The sequence below is a fragment of the Urocampus carinirostris genome, chromosome 13, assembly GCF_059441175.1.
Source record: "Urocampus carinirostris isolate Australia breed hairy pipefish chromosome 13, RoL_Ucar_1.0, whole genome shotgun sequence".
In the NCBI taxonomy this organism is placed as follows: domain Eukaryota; kingdom Metazoa; phylum Chordata; class Actinopteri; order Syngnathiformes; family Syngnathidae; genus Urocampus; species Urocampus carinirostris.
The window spans coordinates 8,383,295-8,403,352 of NC_142361.1; the positions used below are offsets into that span (position 1 = coordinate 8,383,295).

At 37.8% G+C, this 20,058-nt stretch overlaps 1 protein-coding gene across 1 annotated transcript in view; it reads right to left on the reverse strand.

The window, feature by feature from the left end:
- The window catches only part of tet1 (tet methylcytosine dioxygenase 1), a 64,800-nt gene that overhangs the window by 25,896 nt on the left and 18,846 nt on the right, over nucleotides 1-20,058 (reverse strand). The gene's annotated exons all lie outside the window — the stretch shown is intronic.

Sequence of the window (20,058 nt, forward strand, 5' to 3'; positions counted from 1 at the left end):
GTAATGCTGTGATAGTGTGCTTCAGGAAAAGTATTTGGTAATCTACATTTTTATTTTTCCAGTGTGTCGCTTATTAAACTACATAAAAACGTTTGTGTGACATTTCCATCTCGTTTCATTATTAAAAAAGATTTTGTACTACATATAGCATATACGTGACAGTACTCTTGTTGCACATTACTTCAGTTCAGTCTGCAGTTACTTCACACCTGTAATTCTACTAAAATAATTCTCTCAAATCAAAACTGCAAAAACAAATACCCCATTTGGTATTGTTTTCTCATTGAATGTTTGTTTCTTATTAGAAAATATCACATTACATTATCTTTTTTTCTCTAAAAAAAATTGTTAAAAAAAAAAAAATATATATATATATATATAGATATATACATTACTTTGGTCATTTAAAGAAAATTTTCTATCAAGATAATAATTAATCCCTGAAAAAAGCAAAATGATCTACTACCTGTTAGATGACAGAAAAACAAAAAAAAAAATGAAAATGAACTAAAATTGCCAATTTTTCAAAGTATTTCGTGCAAAATGGTCAACAGTTTTGTTGATTTTAACTAGGTTTATCTACTCAACCATAGAATATATTTTTCTTCTTAAGGGAAAACTGTAGTTATCGCTGTACTGTGTAGTGCAACCAAAAATGAGTGCCTCAAAACACAAGAAGAAATAGAAAAGACTCAAAGTGACCAAACCGTTGCATTTTCAATTGTATTTGTTTTGCCCAGCCTTTTTGATGTTTTTGGGTACCCATTACAGCAAGATGGTGGCCAATCATCTTAGCTCCCTCGAGTGAACCTAATGTTATGTAAAATAAAAACAAATATTTTGACCTGTGAGTATTTTTGATAAAAATGTTTCTACGAAAGGTTGTGTATTTTTGCTTATCTTTCAAATGTTTTTTTTTTAATTTTTAATGAATGACGTTTTTTTTTACACTAGGAGGTTTTTAAGGTGGTTGATGTAAATTTTTTGTTGCACCTTATAATATATGAAAAATGTTGATGTGCCCAAGTAAACCTTTCCTTTTTCATCTTTTTAGAGGTTTGGACAGTATTTGAAAAAGTCGTTTGTTACTTTCACCTTTCTCATCCTGGAAAAAAGAAAACCAAAACCACACGCGTGATCTCCCTCTGAGCCCCCCTGACCCAGTACCACCCCCCACCCCTTCCTGCCTCCTTCCCTTCAGCATAATGGGCTTCATGGCCAGAACACCGTTGATAGAAGTAAGATAAAAGCATGTAAAGGCTCTTTCACCTCAGCTGGGCATTGTTAAAACATACCTAAAAGAGACAATATTTAACTTTAAAGTTTTTAAAAACACCTCAAACTAATATTAAAAATGTCACTTTAAATTAGTTTTTATTTCACATCAGAAACACAAAGAAGAGAATAGGAAAACATACAAAAGCACAACAGACAAATATTATTCTAATCAAAACATCTGCACAAATAAAGTGAGATACAAAGAAAGAAATTTAAACAAAACAAAACATGTATATCCATACTCCTCCACATACAGTATAAACACTCACTGCCTTAATGGAGAAAAGAAAAACTATTAATATTGTTTTGCTTCTCCATACTTACTCAATTTTCACTCACAACTCACAGACAGCATTGAGGAGCTCTTTATTTGTAAAATAATTGGATTTTGGAAGAAGTAACTCACGACTGACTTGTTGACAGAGAATAGCTTGGTGTCTACCGACGTTGCTCCTGTTTAATAAGAAAGACCAGCAACGTCTCACAAACTCTATCAGTGCCAAACAGACTCTGAAAGTATGAGCATCTGTTTCGACACAACCCAAACAGCCAACTGGCAACACACTCAATCATTGCTTTTCGGCCTTGAATGTCATCAATATTTTTCGGGCACATGAATAACTTTTTTGTTACACACCCAAATATGTTAGAATATTGAGGATATGAAATGCTTACAAAATCCCTCTATGGCAATTACACAATAGACCCTTTGATCAGTCCCGACAAGCAAATGCAGGCTTGCTATAATTAAATATCAAAAAGCTTCCAGTATTTGATTTCCACAGTTGTGTATTGTGGTAACACAAAATTACTTTGATTGTACAGAACATTTAAGGGTGGCATGGCGGCCGGGTCATCCAGGTTCAAGTCCAGCTACCTCAGCATCCCCTGGTGTATTTTGCATGTTCTCCCTGTGCCTGCGTGGGTTTCCTCCAGGCAGTCCGGTTTCCTTGCATGTCAGGTTAATTGGTCGGTTCAAATTGTCCCTAGTCGTGAATGAGCGAGTGAATGGTTGTCAGTATCTGTGTGCCCTGTGATTGGCTGGCAACCAGATCAGGGTGTCCCCCTGCCCACTGCCCGAAGATAGCTGAGGTTGGCTCCAGCACCCCCGCGACCCTACTGAGGAGAAGCGGTGCAGATAATGGATGGAGAACATTCAAGGGTATGCCAGTGCAATTAGTTGTTTGTGTACGGATACCCAATCAAGCGCACAGAGTATATAAGTTGAGAAGATATTAAGACACTGAGCACTTATCATTCAAGTTTTACGTCAACTGAAAAAAAAAGACCCCAGCAGTCTCACAACATTTAATACACAAGATAATTAAACACCAGAACTCTGGATTTGACTAGCATTGAACTCCTAGGGACACCCTGGACTGGAAAACAATTGGTCCAAGTTTATTGAGAGGAAGAGGTCAGTTGGGTGGGGGGATTTCTTTTCCCACATATAATCAAGGCTGGAAAAAAGTGGATACATTTTGGTTCTTTTTTTTTTTTTTTTTACAAACACATGAACTGGCATTGGCAACCCAAAATGTTAAAAGAGCCATATTGGACCCCCCACAAAAAAAGCCAAATGTTCGAAGGCGCAAAAAATAAAAGATTTATTTAAGGAAAGCAACCCAACGGCATATATAAACTGTATATATCTATATTTATTGGAAAATGTCCTCCGACAGAAACCATATAATTTTCCATTCTCAAATTTTGAAGAGGTGCCAGGGAGCCACAAGGTAGCGCCAAAGAGACACATGCGGCACCATAGCCGCTTGTTCCTGACCCCCCATGTCAGATAGATTTTTCTTTTTTCTTTTCTTTTTCAGCACAGCATTCAAATGAATTGATGAAAAGTTTCTGACAGGGAATGGGTTCCCTAATGGTTGCAGTAATTGTTTTCAAACTGTGAAATTAAGCGTAACATTTTGGCATGGATCCTGATACGCAAATCAGAATTTTAGTTATGGAACCTCTTAAACCACAACAAACGAGTCCTTTTCTCCATGTTTTTCTTGGCAACCTGTAATTGTTTTGAAATTTGTCCCACTCGGCTATAACTTGGCAGTATTTCTGCAGCCACAATGTTTGAATGACTAAAAGATTGACTATCATTCATTCTCACATTGAAGTTTATGTTCTTTGTGCTGGGGAATACTAGTTGTCTAGTGTGCTGCAGGAAATTACTAATTCTTATCTCTGCAAAAAAAGCATGCTATTACTCAATATTGTTGCTGTCTTACAGTGATCAACCACGTAACTTTAAAATTCATCCATTATATATATATATATATATATATATATATATATACATACATACATACATACATATATATATATATATATATATATATATATATATATATATATATATATATATATATATATATATATATATATATATACTGGACTGTCTCAGAAAATTAGAATATTGTGATAAAGTTCTTTATTTTCTGTAATGCAATTAAAAAAACAAAAATGTCATACATTCTGGATTCATTACACATCAACTGAACTATTTCAAGCCTTTTATTATTTGAATATTGCTGATTTTGGCTTACAGCTGAAAAAAACTCAAAAATCCCATCTCAAAATATTAGAATACTTCCGCAGACCAAGTAAAAGAAATAATTTTATAACAGCAAAACTAAATCAAACATTTGAAAATGTCCATTGATGCACTCAGTACTTGGTTGGGAATCCTTTTGCACGGATTACTGCATCAATCCGGCGTGGCATGGAGGCAATCAGCCTGTGGCATTGCTGAGGTGTTATTGATGCCCAGGATGCTTCGATAGCGGCCTTCAGCTCATTTGCATTTGTAGGTCTGGTGTCTTTCATCTTCTTCTTAACTATACCCCACAAATTCTCGATGGGGTTCAGGTCAGGGGAATTAGCAGGCCAATCAAGGACAGTGATGCCATGGTCAGTGCACCAGTTACTGGTGGTTTTGGCACTGTGGGCAGGTGCCAGATCATGCTGGAAAATGAAATACTCATCTCCATAGAGCTTTTCAGCAGATGGAAGCATGTAGTGCTCTAAAATCTCTTGGTACACAGTTGCATTTACTCTGGACTTGATGAAACACAGTGGACCAACACCAGCAGCTTACATGGCTTCCCAAACCATTGCTGACTGTGGGAACTTCACACTGGATTTCAAGCAACTTGGATTTTGCTCTTCTCCAGCCTTTCTCCAGACTCTGGCGCCTTGACTTCCAAATGAAATGCAAAACTTGCTTTCGTCTGAAAAGAGGACTTTGGACCACTCTGCAACTGTCCAGTGCTTCTTCTCCATAGCCCAAGTCAGACGCTTCTTCCGTTGTCTTGAGTTCAGAAGTGGCTTGACCATGGGAATACGGCTATTGTAGCCCATTTCCCGGACACGTCTGTGAACTGTGGCTTTTGATACCTGGACTCCAGCTTCAGCCCACTGTCTTTGAAGCTCCCTCAAATTCTGGAAGCGGCTCTTCTTCACAATTTTGTTAAGGCTGCGGTCATCTCTCTTGGTTGTGCAGCGTTTCCGGCCACATTTTTCCCTTCCAACAGACTTTTTGTGGATATGCTTTGAAACTGCACTCTGTGAACAGCCTGCTCTTTGAGAAATTTCTTTTTGTGTCTTACCCTCCTGATGGAGGGTATCAATGATGGTCCTCTGGACAGCAGTCAGATCAGCAGTGATTTAGTTTACTGAACCAAGCTGAGTGTTTTTAAGGCTCAGGAAACCCTCACAAGGTGTTTCGAGTTAATTAGATGATTCAGGTGATTAGTTGAATAGCCTACTTGTATACTTTTTCATGATATTCTAATATTTTGAGATAGGATTTTTGAGTTTTCTTAAGCTGTAAGCCAAATTCAGTAATATTAAAATAATAAAAGGCTTGAAATAGTTCAGTTGATGTGTAATGAATCCAGAATGTATGACATTTTTGTTTTTTTAATTGCATTACAGAAAATAAAGAACTTTATCACAATATTCTAATTTTCTGAGACAGTCCAGTATATAAGGCGCAAAAAATAAAAGATTTATTTAAGGAAAGCAACCCAATTTCAAATATGTAATGGGCAATGTAATAGATTATTGAAAATTTTCAATGAATATTCAATTCCAGTTAATTTAGACATGTATTTTTATCTATATACGGATAAAACTAAGGTATGAATTAAATTAATTAAAATGCATTGATTAAATGTATAAAAATATACGAAAAGGTGACTCTTCACTTTAAGGTTCAGTTGTATAGTGTTAGTTCAAACCAGCAGAATCTGGATTCTGTCCTTGTCAATGGTTTAAATCAGCAACAGTCACATGCAAGGTTTCACTGAGGCTGTTTGGTGTCACTGATTTCGTCATTTTGAGGATTGTGCACTAGCATGTGCTTTACACTCAATAAAGATTAGGGCAGAGAAAAAAAATGAACATGCTGGAATACTTATTTTACATAATTTTTCCCGAGTTCTTAAAGGGACAGTGTGTAATATTTGACCACTAGATGCCACTCTATTATGTAAAGTAACCATAAACGAAAAGCGTGAGGAAGAATACAAACTACAGAGACTCAATGTGACCAAACCTCAACATTTTTATTCTTATATTTTACCAGCCCTTCAAAAAATTAGAAAGAAAAGAATATGAAAAAATGAAGGAATGCTTAAAGAAAGAGAAAAGTATAATAAATGGAAAGAAAAGAAAAATGAAAGACAAGAAAAGAAGAAAAAAGGAAAAATAACAAAGGAGATGGTAAGGCGCCCGCTTTGAGACTGGGAGGTTCGGGTTCGCGCCCCGGCCGAGTCATTCCTAAGGCTTAAAAAGTGGTCGGCGGCGCCCTCTCTTGGCTGCGGCTGCATCGGGTCAGGTGCAATCGACATTTCGTTCTGTGTACATTGTTACACAGAATGACAATACATGGAAATTATTATTATTATTATTATTAAAAGGGCAAAGAAATGCACAGGAAAAAAAACTGGTTTCGGGCTTTTCGGGTGACCCGTAGCAGCAAGATGGCTGACAATCGTTACAGATCCCTATAGGTGAGCCTCATTCTATGTCAAATAAATTCAAATTTCTGGACCTATGAGTATTAAAAATTCATGTTTATTTTATATTAATCTATTTTTTTTAATGAATAAGGTTATTTTTTTTCTAGGCGCTATGTATTACACAATGTCCTTTTAATGCTGCACACTCTTATGGTGCCATAAAAACATTTACTAAATAAAAAAATAATTTTGAAATTTCCTTAAATAAGAAAAATAGACCCCGCAACCCTACTGAGGATAAGCTGTGCAGCTAATGAGATGAGAAAAATAGATCATACAAACAGAACAATTAAAATCCATTCAATATCCTTGGTATCTGTTTAGTGCATGGAATAGCGTTGCACTGGTCCAATGCTTTATATTGACTTTGTATTGTTCTTTTTCTAGTAACTGAAAGACAATTTTGAACACCAGAAGGACAGCTTTTGGCACATTAGCGTGTCACTACATGTTGCTTGTCTGTTAACAATAAAGTACTTAACACCTATATGGGAAGAGTGGTACCAATGAAGCGCTAAATGATGATTAGTACACCTTAATTATAATGCCATTAGTGGCACTAAAAGGACTCATTTGTGAACCAGTGTTCAGTGCAGTGTTCTGCTTTATTGGCAACATATAGTTCTATTATTGATCTTTTCATCTATTTATTTATTTATTTATTCATTTATAAGCCCAAAAGATATGCCAAAGTTCGTGATGATAAGGCGGTTACTAGGAAAATGCATCCCCTTTGCGTCAGAGCTGATATCTAGTCATTTACTGCCTATAACTGCATGAGCTTAAAATATACCACATTTTTTCAGAATATTTCTCGTTTAAAGTTGTAGTAGTGGACCAAAGGTTATAAGGTCATTAGTCTTTCATTAAATGCAATGAATTCGCACCCTTAAAGGGACACTGTGTAACATTTAGATGTCGCTGTATTGTGTACTGCAACCAAAAGCGAGTACTCCAAAGCACAGAGAAGAAAACAAACTACGGAGACTCAAAGTGACTAAACAGCAACATTTTTCTTCTATTCTTTTGTCCTGCCTTTTACAAGGTGGTTGTTTTTTGGGGGTGAGCCTCAATTTATGTCAAAAAAATACAAATTTCTTGACCTACGAGTATTTAAAAAAAAAAACGTTTATATGATAGTTTATTGTTTTTTGCTTATTATTCAAATCATTGTGTTACTTTTTATGAATGTTTTTGTTTTACCACTAAGACAGACTAAATAAAACACTATGTCCCTTTCCATTGAACTACTGCAGTGATTTTCAACCACTGTGCCGCGACACACTAGTGTGCCGTGAGAAATTATCCAATTTCACTTTTTAAAATGTAAAATTTTATAAAAGTGTCTGTGCTGTAAAAAAATGGGGGTATTATAAATTATATTGAACATACTGTTCAGTGTATTTTATAACATTTTTGCCACAAACTTTTTTCCAATGTAAAAAACATGCCCTGGCTTAAAAAAGGTTGAAAAACACTGAACTACTGAATATTTACAATTCTTGATATGCTGCTAGAATTATTTTTGTTACTATAAAATGATTCATTGAAATCTGGCTTAGTACTGTTAGGCTAATTCTTGCCTTCTAGTGAGTTGTGTGTTACTGTAGTCACATGGTAGTGTACTAGTAAGAGCTAATGCTCAAAAGGCTTTTTCATATCCTTTGTACCACTTTGCTGTCCTTTAGAAAACCCCTCTGCCCGTCCAAGCATTTAAGACTTGACAAAACACTTAGAAGTTTGGACCAAAAGCTTTACACACGCTCAGGAACGAATCCTAGCAACAGCGATGCCACAGACACTTGAATTCTAACAAACCTCTCGCTCTCTGGGCGATGCATCTCCAGGGAGGTTTGGAGTGCTTCCCCGCATCTTTTTACAAACACATATGCATCACAGCGCAGCAGAGTTCCATTTTATGCTGCACTTAAAAAAGCTTGTCTCCCTTTCTCACGCTGAAAGTGGAAGTAGTTTGCGGTTTACTCGCGTGCTACTCTATGCAGGTGAGACTTATTCTTCATTCACTTTAGCATTTCCTGAGGAAATACCGTATTTGTGTGTAACGTTCACCTGTGTATAACATGCATTTCTGAATCTTAATTCTTTTATCTTCACTTATTCTCAGCTCAAAATGCGGTAGGATGCAATGAGAATCAGTGAGAACCCCTGAACCTAGTGGTGAGCCGTCAGGACCTGCAATACCTTCTATGCTGGCCTAACAAATATTTGAATCATGGGATGATGATTATATTTTGTCCAGTACTTATTAGATAATTCTAAATTGTCTGTCAGCTTCTGTTTATTGCTTCTCCCTGGTTTGTCCATATGTGTGCTTTCGTATCTAACCCCTTAAAGTTCCTGTAAAATTCACCTAAAATCCTAATCCAAGATGCCCCCAAAGTAAATTGAATGCTGTTTTTGAACCATTTGAAGAATATGGACGGTTTTGCTCTCTTTTGAAAGACAAGACTCTGAAATTTGTCTCAAACTGAAATAATCACTGTAAGTGCTACTAATATTGAGAATTCTGACTTAGAACACACAGAAATAGAGGGATTTTATTCTCGCCTGAATTTATTTTTTGCAATTAAACGCCTTTAGATGAGTGTTGCATGGGCATCTTAGCTGGTTAGTCAATAGCTTGAAGCCTTACCTAGTACCTCGTCAAATTTGATTACAATCTGAAAAACTAAACATTGTATTTTACACATTTTTGTAAGGGTAGGTCTAGGCTTTTCCAAAAGTGGCCATTTGGAGACGACCAGTTTTCAACACTATTGCAAATGTGTGTTATATTTTGGCAATTATTTTAGACATTGTGAAAGAGTTGTTTTAACTCTACTTCTGCATCTCTATCACTACACTATTGTGCAAACCTGCGTGCAAAAATGGTGCGTAGAAATGAATCACTAGTGGCATTATGTACACTTATTTCAGGGTCTAATTTGAATACAATAGGGACATCTTCACATTGATTTATTCAGAAGTTCATTGGCTAAACAATGTGTCAATCATCAGTCTTCGAGAAAGCTGTTGGTATGGCCAATCAAATCCGATGTTGGCTTCTGAGTGCCTGCAATTAAGCGTTAGGAAACATCGCCGGTTGCAGAAGCTATGATTGGCTTAGGGGCCATAATGCACCAAAGTTAAGATCCTAAACTCTATCCCCATTCAAATTACTGGCTGGTCAGGCCTAAAATGTCAATTATTACCTTCAGGTCCGGCCAAGCTTCACTCTCGCTGACTATTTCCTCTCAAATAATATAAAAAATCTTACCTCCAAAAGTTATTGAGCCAGTTTGTTCGCAAACAACAATTCACTAATTCATATTGGAATTGAAGGCCTCGGTGTAAAATTCACAGGCTGCCACTATCTAATTCTAACCAATGGACTATCAATGGTATAGATGCTGTACAAAGAGGCAGTAGATATTACCTTGTTATCACACTATTTTTAGTAACGGTACAAGAAATTAATGTTAATTTTGCTGTGCATTTCATTATGACAATTGCAACATGTTAAGCATTGTAAGTGACAAATTATTATTGTCATTGTAACATGTGAAATGCACAATGAAATTTGTAGTCTTTTTGGTATGTTACAAAAACAGAGTGATAATGACGCAACACCTAATGCCTTTTCATCAATTAGCTGTGTCACCGGTGGTTGAGTGGTTTGAATTTGATGCATGCACATCGCATCCTCGGTCTGGTTCCCGTTTCATCCAATGTTTTGCCATTGTGGTCAGCGATATATTTAAACTGATCATACTTTGCATAAATACAGTTAAACCTTGTGTACAAGGCGAAACATTGAATTATTTTTTAGGTGAGAAAAAAAAGAGTGATATACAGTTATCGCTCGCTGTATTGAGGTTTACTATGTGGTTTCAAACTTCGTGGATTTTTATCGTGCATTGTGTTCTAGAGCAAATAAGACACAGAAAATTCTATCACGGGTGCACGTTACTGAGGGAACAGCGTCTGTTTGGGTTGGGTTGGCGTGACAGTCTAAGTGCGCAACTGTGATAGGCTGGTGTATAGTGTCATTCAAAGAGCCGGTCGGGCGCAAAAGTCAATGGGTCCTTCCAAAACAAACTGCAAAGCACAGCATCAACTGGTATTGGAGCGGCTCATTACATTGAAAATAAATTCATCAATTAAATCGGACTCTGAGGAAAGTCAGAAGAGCTCAAATAAAAGCTGATCACAAGCAAGTGCTCCGTGGATTTTTATCGAGTCTGCGAAGAGACTTATGCGGCGTCAGGGGAGAAAGCAATGGCTGCAATTGCTAAGCTACATAACAATTCTCTTAAGCCACCCCTGCCAAGCCTGTATCTCGACAAACGCCAGATCTTTCACCCAATCAACAGATGATCTGGAGCTGCAACTCTAGGAAACTGCTACATTTGTGCGTCTTGTATTTTATTCATCACGGGGACCTGGCTCAATTCGAAGTTCCCTTATGCTAGCGTGCAGCTAGCCGGCCGCTCTTTTTATTTTGTTCTTTTTTACCTTGAAAGGAGAAGCCCTTCAATTTTGTTGTATTATTGTATAACGACAATAAAGACCATTCATTCAACAGCAATTTTGTGTTCTGTGTTTTTATTTGTGGATCTATAACTATTTTGTTACAGTCAAATACATTATATGTTACTGATATCTAATGAATAAAAAAGTGTTTCTACTTTGCGGGTTTTGACTCTTTGAAACGCAAAAAACAAGGGATCATGCACACGAATGAATACGGTAAGCCAAACAACATTGGGTGAAACTTGGTGGTGAGAAGAGAGGGAGAAACGAGACAATACATTCTGACAAATGAACAGTTAGGTTCGCAAAACCTACAGAGCTTCTGAGAAAAACAACAGGTGCTGGAAAACCTTTCTCAAAAAGGGGAAAGTCACTAAAAAGGACGAAGAATTTGCCCCAAGACAAAGAATTGGGGAGCGAGGTCCTTTGAACCCACCTGGAAACGACAAGGCAAACCCCCTCAAGGTCCTCAACGAAAATCAAAACCAGATTCCAAATAAAGCACTCCAATCAGCTAAATCCAAAGGATCAGCTCCACTACAGCTAGACTGCTGCAACTAAGTCACACACTCAGCTTTTTTCTTTTACCTTATCCGTCCATTGAGAAAGCCCCTCTGTTTTTGGCAGCATAACCCCCCTTCTTGAGGACCCCCTCTCTCACACACTAAAAGGTATTAGTGGCCATCTTGCTTTGCTTCAAAAGACAGGCTACTGTAGCCGAAAGCTCCCGGGTGACATGACTCAGGCGACTAGGTCAGTTGTAGCCAAACACTTGCACAGCTGAAGCTTACGCACAAGTAGAGGGACATGCACACATGCAGACAACCCCTCACACCCACTCTAACATATGACATGCCTTCCGCAAGGGGCAGGCAGTGGCTCATCATCCAATGGCGTCAGGACCTTAGTGGTTTGTAAATTATCTTCTATGCCTAGACTCTCCTAAACAAAGGATCCCCTATGTAGGCTTTTTACTTCGGCACTATGCGCAGGGATCGGAGGCAAGCTGTGGCGTGGACTGTGCACACACTCTGGATCTGGCTCAGAAAATAACAACTCCGAGAAGGATCAACCCCTGAGACGCCACCCGGTGCTAAGGAAAGAACTGGAGCTGCGTAGTGTTAAATGTGAGCTTTATATTTTTAGACGACAGCACCAGTGCAACTATACTGAGATTAGTGCCAGATTGAAACACAGACGGGGTAGTTGTCTTTTTGTGTTGTCTTTGGTGATTGTCACGGTACTGGAAAAAATACATCCGCTTGATATGATTCCTTAAGTATTAAAGGAAACATCAGTGACCTGAGGTTGACGCAGATAATATGGAAAGAGTAGTGTAGTATTTTTGTAAGAAAGCTTCCTGTTCAATATGGATGTATAAATTGAGGACTTGATTTGTGGGTGAAAACGTTGAAATAACATCAGTATGTTGTAAATATTGAAAAAAGTACTGTTAAACCTCCCGTTTTGTTCCTGTAATGTATTATGTGAATAATGTTGACAAAAGCATGGACTAAATTCTCTCGAAGGGGTTCGCAAATTTTTCCAGACGTCACCAGAGTCTTTATGTCGAGCCCATACGTTGTGGAAAAGAGGAGCTTGCCATTTTCCACTGTGCCGCTGCAAAAAAACCTGTGAGTTTTTTCTCTATCACTCTCGCTCCTGTCTCTCTCTTGACCTTACCTCATTCGGTCGCTCACTTCCGGGTTCAATCTTCCTCCTCACAACTGCTGTCACTTGTCTTGATTTCTTTCCTGTCACTACTCTCCCTTGTCACGGTTTAAACACTTGGGTCCTGGCTCTGTGCTAATCTGTTGCATTCCTTGTCACGTCCCAAGCACTCTTGTCTTAGGTTTTTGTTATTTTAGTGTACCGAACCCCTCGCCTGACTTTCCGGATCGCAAGTACTACCTGACGAACTCTTGGGCTATCACCTTCGCTAATTGGGTTTGCTGGAACATCGACACCTCACCTTGTCTTGGACTCGTGTACCAAACCCTGTTTGAAAAAAAGACTTTTGTTACTACACTCACTGTATTTCTGCACTGTGCTCCCGCAACATCCCAAGTAGGTCCTTGACACACACAAAAAAGAAAAAATATGTTCCAGTATTTTTGGCTCGTTATTGTTTTACAGACACCGCAACGGTCACACAGAACCTGAACCGTTGGTTTAAAACAGTGTGTTTTAATTACAATCAGAGTGGTTCACGCGGGCGGGCGCAGTTTCCGATCGGGCAGTGCAACTGTCACATAGAAGCAGGAGAGTGGAGAATGGTCAACTGCAGCCCACTACATCAAGTTACAAAGATGATAATGGTCACGTCTTTGATGAAAATCAGTGGCACACTTTTGGGAGTTTTTTCTATTTGTTGAGTATTTTTGAGGACACGGCTCAATGGCATTTTGCGTTAAAAGTTACCATAGAGAACACAGTATCTGGCAGTGAGTTGGCTCAGAGTTGCCCATGTCAGGTGATCTTGTTGCGATATACGAGTACACCCACAAATTTCCCATTATTATACAGTGCATCAATGCATGTTATTATTATTGTTGTTCAATAATAATAATGTTGTTCAATAATGTCATTTCTATTCATGTAATCATAGTCATTTTCAATGGTAGTAATTTTAATTCAAATTAAAAAAAAAAAAGTTTAGTGCCTTGGTCCGGGCCATAAAAATATTGTAATACATTAAAGCGGTAAGTGATACAGAAGAGGTTTGGTACTACAAGGCAAAAACCTTGTTTAATATACAATTACAAAACCATGTTACTGTTCAAGGACAAGCTTCTATTAGACCTGCCAAAACCTGGCGAAGTATGGGCAATTTTTGTCAAAAAAAAACCTTTCAAATGAAACTCAACAACAATGGTATTTGGGTGACCTGAACCACAAAGCAGAGAGGGAACACTTTATATCACTCTTTAAGTGTTTTATCTTCACTTTTAAAGACACAAATGGCAATGCAACGTTGTTTTTGTCTTCCTGTATCATAATATATTAATAACATCAACATATTGTTATTGTATTAATAATTAATATATTTTATTAGGAAAGAGGGCTTTCACTCTTAGTAATTGTGGAATGAAAATGGCATTATCCATCGCCAAAACCTCTGTCTTTGATAATTTGTTGTATTAGAGCAGGGGTTAGGAATGTATGGATTGCAAAAAAAATATGGCTCTTTTCATGAGTATATCTTGCTCAGAGACATAATAAATACAAAGTAATCTTCTTTGCATCTTTCCAATTTTGCCATATATGAAGCGAAAGCAACACAGCCACAGCATGGTTCAGTCCAGTAACTATAGGGCAAAGTCCTTACTACAAGGGTGGTGTTACACCAACTGACCCCGTTCAGGCTGTATAAACAATGTATGTTGAGACTCTTGATGATGAAAAGCCAAAGAATAAACTGGAAACTACTGGAAACGCCAGCCAAGCATCCAGAGCACTTTGATAGGGTGAGCGTTAGGGGTTGTCGGGTAACATAGATGTCACATAGCTGAAAGTAAATACATCTGTGTACTTCGTGTTTGCAGTAATTTTTTACATTTCTACAAAAGAACTCCGCCCGCATCTTGTTTTGAAACAATCATTTCCGACAAAAATGACAGTCAATATTAGCCTCAACAATCTTGAGTAACTACAGAAGGGACACACATTTTAAGTGGTATACAGTATTTGTTGATATGAGACACAAGCTCTGGCATTATCATTATTTCATAGACTTAATCAAATCATATAAGGTCACACAGTGAAGTAAAATGTGCTGAAGATTTAGCTTTTGTCTGGAGATAAGGTTTGACAGTTTTGTTGAATTTTGTCCTAAAATATACGATGTAGCGGTCCCCCCGACACAATAAAATAAATCAAATCTATATGTTTTGCTTTCATGGCTCTGAGCCAAAAAGGTTCCTGACCCTTGTATTAGGGAATCCATGGGAAATGTGCTTTCAACTGAATCCTTCATTATAAATAACTCAATTGGCCAGTTGGCTTTTTTGGAGTGAGTGTCAGTGTACTATGTCTAAAGGCGTTTTGCACAGCGCATTCCTCACTATCACATGACTGTGATACTGACCTTCATTCCCTCCAAAACAGTTTCCCCTGACTTCAGCCACGTGATTGGATATTGAACGCTTTTGTGTGCCCCTTTTATGATTGGTTTCACAGTTACTCAGGAAGGTGGCATTCTTTGCAATCACCGCATGAGGCCAAGAATCCTCAAAAGTGAGCAAATTGAAAGACATTCATGAGGTAAGAGACATCTGGGTCATACCAGGACAACATGAGTGGAGCACGAGCATGCTGCTATGTGTAACACTGCATAGTGAGGCCACCTCAGCTTTTCAAAGAGAAGGCAAACAATACACAACACATACAGAGGAAATGATTGCACTGTGTTAAGTTTGCTAGAGGAAAGCACCCTAGTTGGGAGTCTGTAAATGTATGGCCTTGCTAGTTTAGCTTAAAAAAGAGAAAACCCTGTTTGTTTAAGGTTTTCAAATAGTTTCACAGACCACTCACACCTCTGATTTTGACGTCTTAAAAATGTTATCAACCATTTCCTTAATTTACCATACAAGCAACAAGATACTTCCTGGGGGATTTCTAAACGGAAAGCATGACAAAACTGTTTCGGATTGCATTATCAGACATATTTAAAAAATAAATCACTTTTTTTACAGTTTCTTCAAACCATGAAATGTAATTCCAACCTAGTTGTGTTCTTTAGTGTGCATCTTGGTCCTAAAACATGTTAACCAATCTTGTGTTCGTTACAGATGAGCTGCAATGAACCGTGAACCTGGAAACTGTCACGGCTTGTCAAGCAGGTTTGACAACGGCACAAAAATTACTAACTCTACACTAAGACAAACAAGAAGTGGAGTAAGATAGATTCTTGCCTATCAAAGCAACAATGTGAATTGATATGTGCACTATAACTGAAAAAGTCAATTAGTTGCTTTCTAGTTTGTTACTAAAACGTCCTAAAATGCGGTGTGGAAGTTGGGTAATACTGAACTCATTTTTTGTGAAAAGCACTGTAATCAAATTTGGTCCCATGGTCACACTTGTAATCCAAGCAGTGTCTAAAATCAACTTTGTACAACATACGAGCGTCCAGTCATATCATGTTTGAATAGAATGTCAAGAATTACCTTTGTGACCAGATTGCTCCAATTCAATAGAAAGTATTATTCTTCTCCTGGTGTGCATAACCTCATAACCTTCGGCAATATAAATAAATATGTGGCTATACAGAGAGCTGGTCATGAATTCTCAAAAGCAGCAGGAGTTTTACAAATGTTTAACATAGGGGTAAAGAATATATAATAGTGATGATTGATACATTATCTTTCTGAATGATCTTGTACACCATTCATAATCAAACGCTGTGACAAGGATGACTGTTAGTTACACTAAAATGTGTTTTTCAGTGAGCCTTCTCCCATTTTCCTTAAATTATATATAAAAAAATGAAATTGGGCCAAATCGGGTTTTCCCCTCAAAAGAAGCGCTTATAACAACATTCCCCTGTTCTTGAATGTTGTTTTTATAATCCTCCAGAAAAAATAGGGTTTAAAATAGAAAACATTAAGAATTAATTTTAAAATCAATCAATCAAACGGTAATAATTTCATCCATAATCAGAGTGGGTTGCACTAAGAGAAAAGTGTACATTGTTTAGTCCCTCTTAGTGGTCCAAAAAAACTTCCCTCATTACATAAAATAGCAATATCGATATAAATAATAAACAAAAATAAATGAATTATCAAATAAATATGCATTTTTAATATTACTCGTAAGTGAAGACATTTGTTGTTATTTTACATAAGGTGAGGTTCACCTAGAGGCAGGTGACATTATTCCCTGCCGTTTTGCTACTATGGTACCCAAAAATCGAAAAACCTTAATAAAAGCAGGGAAAAAATATTAAAGTAAAATGTTCCTTTACATTTACTTTTGAGTATTTGTATTTTTTTTCTCCCTTCTGCTTTTTAGCACTCGTTTTCGGTTGCTTAACACAAGACAGCAACATTTAGTGATCAAAACATGCATACTCTCCCTTTAACATTTAACTGTCATATCAAGGTGGGGGCCTCAAAATATAGTCCTGGGGGCCACAGTTTGCTCAGGGGACGTGAGTTTGAGATTCGTGGTTCAGCTATTTTTCTATAAAAAAATAATAAAGCATAAATGTTATCATTTCATCTTCCAAAATGTTTATAGTAATAATTTAGCCCATTTATTTACGTCAATCAAAATAAAAACTGGCTTAAAGCTTCAAACTGAAAAATGTACACATTTCGAGTCAAAAATAAACCTTTCCCAAACCAACTTGCTATACATATCTAAATGGGTATGTTACTAGTTTGAAAGATTATTTTTTGTCATCGGTCTCTGGCTTCCGGTCTTTCCACGCCAGACCGGTTACCTAACGTGCATGACTCCCCATTTACAGTAAAATAAAGGCTTGTGTGAGAACGTCACGTGATTGGGTCCTGTATCTGTTCTGGTTCTGACAATTTTTAATAGTTTTCATTCACGCCAAAGACTCCAAATGTGTGCTTTCTTGTTTGCGTTGCGGTTGACACCACTTGCTGGCCAATGAAAAGCCCATTTACATTAGCTGAGGCATTAATAACAACTGTTGGCAACGATCGCGTTTGACTAGGCTTGACTCCAGTGGGATTCGGTTAGCAAGATGTTCAGGGACAGTTGGAGCTGCTCGGGTGTAATAGTGCATTTGAATGCAAATTATGATCAAACTACCTCCTCCGAATAAGATCCAAGCAGCAGGTTAAAGGGGAAAACATGTGGCAAGCGTAAAACTTGAAAATAAAGGGTGCCGTGCATTGCTGGTTACAGTTAAGACATACTTTGAGATGGAAACTCAGCCGTAGAGATGATCTTTGAAAGACTGAAGTTGCAGATTATTTCAGACTGTGCAAAAACGACCATTTGTGTCTGCGTTTTTTATCGATTGTACTACTGTTCCGAATCTAAAACCTTTTGAATAATAATGTCTTTAAATTAAACAGTTTTAGCGACTTGGGGGCAGTTGTACAACCATAAATACGTGGAGGTGGTTGACAGTTCCAGATTCTTAGTAAGCTGCAGTAATTCAATTCATTCTTTGTGGAAAATAAAGACTGTTTTCCAATAAATGTTGCAGTATTTTCAGTATTGATTAATTGGCTAACGACAAAAAACAAACAAATAAAAGTTGTTCAAGTCCAGTAATCAAAAATATGTTCATGTTTGGCATTAGATGTGTTTATTTTGACAGATGAGTAAATGCAGTTTTATACCTGAACCAGCTCACCACACTATACAAACTAAACATGACTCTACCGGCCAGAGATAGTATTTGGTTTGCATGAATTTAAAAAAATCACAACTTTTGATAGAAATGACCTAGAGCAGTGGTCACCAAACTACGGCCCGCGGAGCGTATCGGTCCTGCCAACAGATTTAATCCGGCCTGTAGACGATGTCAGCAAAGCATGTTTTAAATTTTTCTTGCACAGTACATTAAAAGATAGCTAGCTTGTAAGCATACTAACAGGCTGCTTAGCTTCCTAGAGTGATAAATAGAGATAGGTAGGTAGGTTGGTAAGTAGGTAGGTAGGTAGGTAGGTAGGTAGGTAGGTAGGTAGGTAGGTAGGTAGGTAGGTGGGGCGGACGGACGGACGGACGGACGGAGGGAGGGAGGGACGGCCGGATGGCCGGACAGACAGACAGACAGACAGACAGACAGACAGACAGACAGACAGACAGACAGACAGATAGATAGATACATAGATACATAGATAGATAGATGACTAAAAATGGAAATGAATGCAAATTATTCTTCCCCTTCCCCCTTGTGAAGGACGTGGAAAGGTGAGCATGAGTTCATTTTACGCAAACGCACGCATTGACCCACAGACACACATAAAACACACATGGGCAAACTATGTAGGCAAGTGAGTGCACCACACCCCCTAACGGCCCCCGCCCTAGGGCCTCACGGAAAAAGGCTTTAAGAGTTTCTGTTATGGTGGGTCAACACATGTGCACAAATGTAGTTAGCGCATAAACACATTGGGATAAAAGAGGATAACAAATGAAAATTACATTAAATTGTGAAAAAAAAATCTTGGTTGGATTTAAGCTAACACAGTAGTTATGTCACAACGTTATAATGGCCTCGCCTCGTGTATTTCATGATTTGATAAGGCTTGTGTCATATGCTTCAGTGATTTTTTAAGCTTTTTATTGAATAAAGAGCATTTGCATTTTAGCTTACGCTGCACCGAAGCAACCGCCACAACATCTTCAATTCCTTTTGAGCATACTCAGCAGTCCATCTGTAATGAGGCTTACTGGGCTCTGGCAGAGGAACTGAGAGACACTTTCCCATAAACAGATATTTCCTCTTCATCTGTTCTTTTCTTGAACAGCTAACCCAGAGAGGCGGCTGCAACTCACATCTGTCTATCGTACCGGGTTAATTTTTAGCTAATTGACTTGGACCGCTTCAAAAAGAAACCAGAAAGCCTGCTGTAATGAACCTTTTCTGAGGTAGGTGCAAAGCAGGCTGGCTTTATGGAAATATGGAGCCTCCCTGACACTTGAATACACCACCCTTTCTGGCCCACATTTTTAGGCAATGAATGCACACACGCATCCTTCTGCACACTAAGAAAGGTCCCACACACAGATGCCAGCAGAATCTGATGACATAAAGGGAAGGAAACCTTGATGAAGGAGTTTTATTGGTGACCAGGTTTATAATCATATTTATGGGTTGATCAAGTTCATTTTTTTCTTTTAGTTTGAAATTTAATTTGTTAATCCCCCTAAAACTTGTTTTTCTTTTTGTTTTTTACATAAATTGCTCTCCATTGTTAGAATAATAATATAATGCAGTGGTGAGCTGTAACGGCCTGCTACGCTTTCACTGTAGCCTTAAAATAAATAAAATCCGTTTAAATTCCCAAATTGTCTGTCAGATCCCTTTCATTGCTTCTCCCCTGGTTGTGCTACTTGGAGATGTTTGCTCTCATAGTTAAGCATTTGACAAATCACATTTCAGCTATTATTTGTTGCCAGGGTCAGAAATAGGCCCAGAGGGCTTCTCAGAGACTTGTGAAGCCCCTGTAGCATAACATCATCTTTTGGTTTAGCCAAACAGATTTTCGATTTGGTGGGGCAA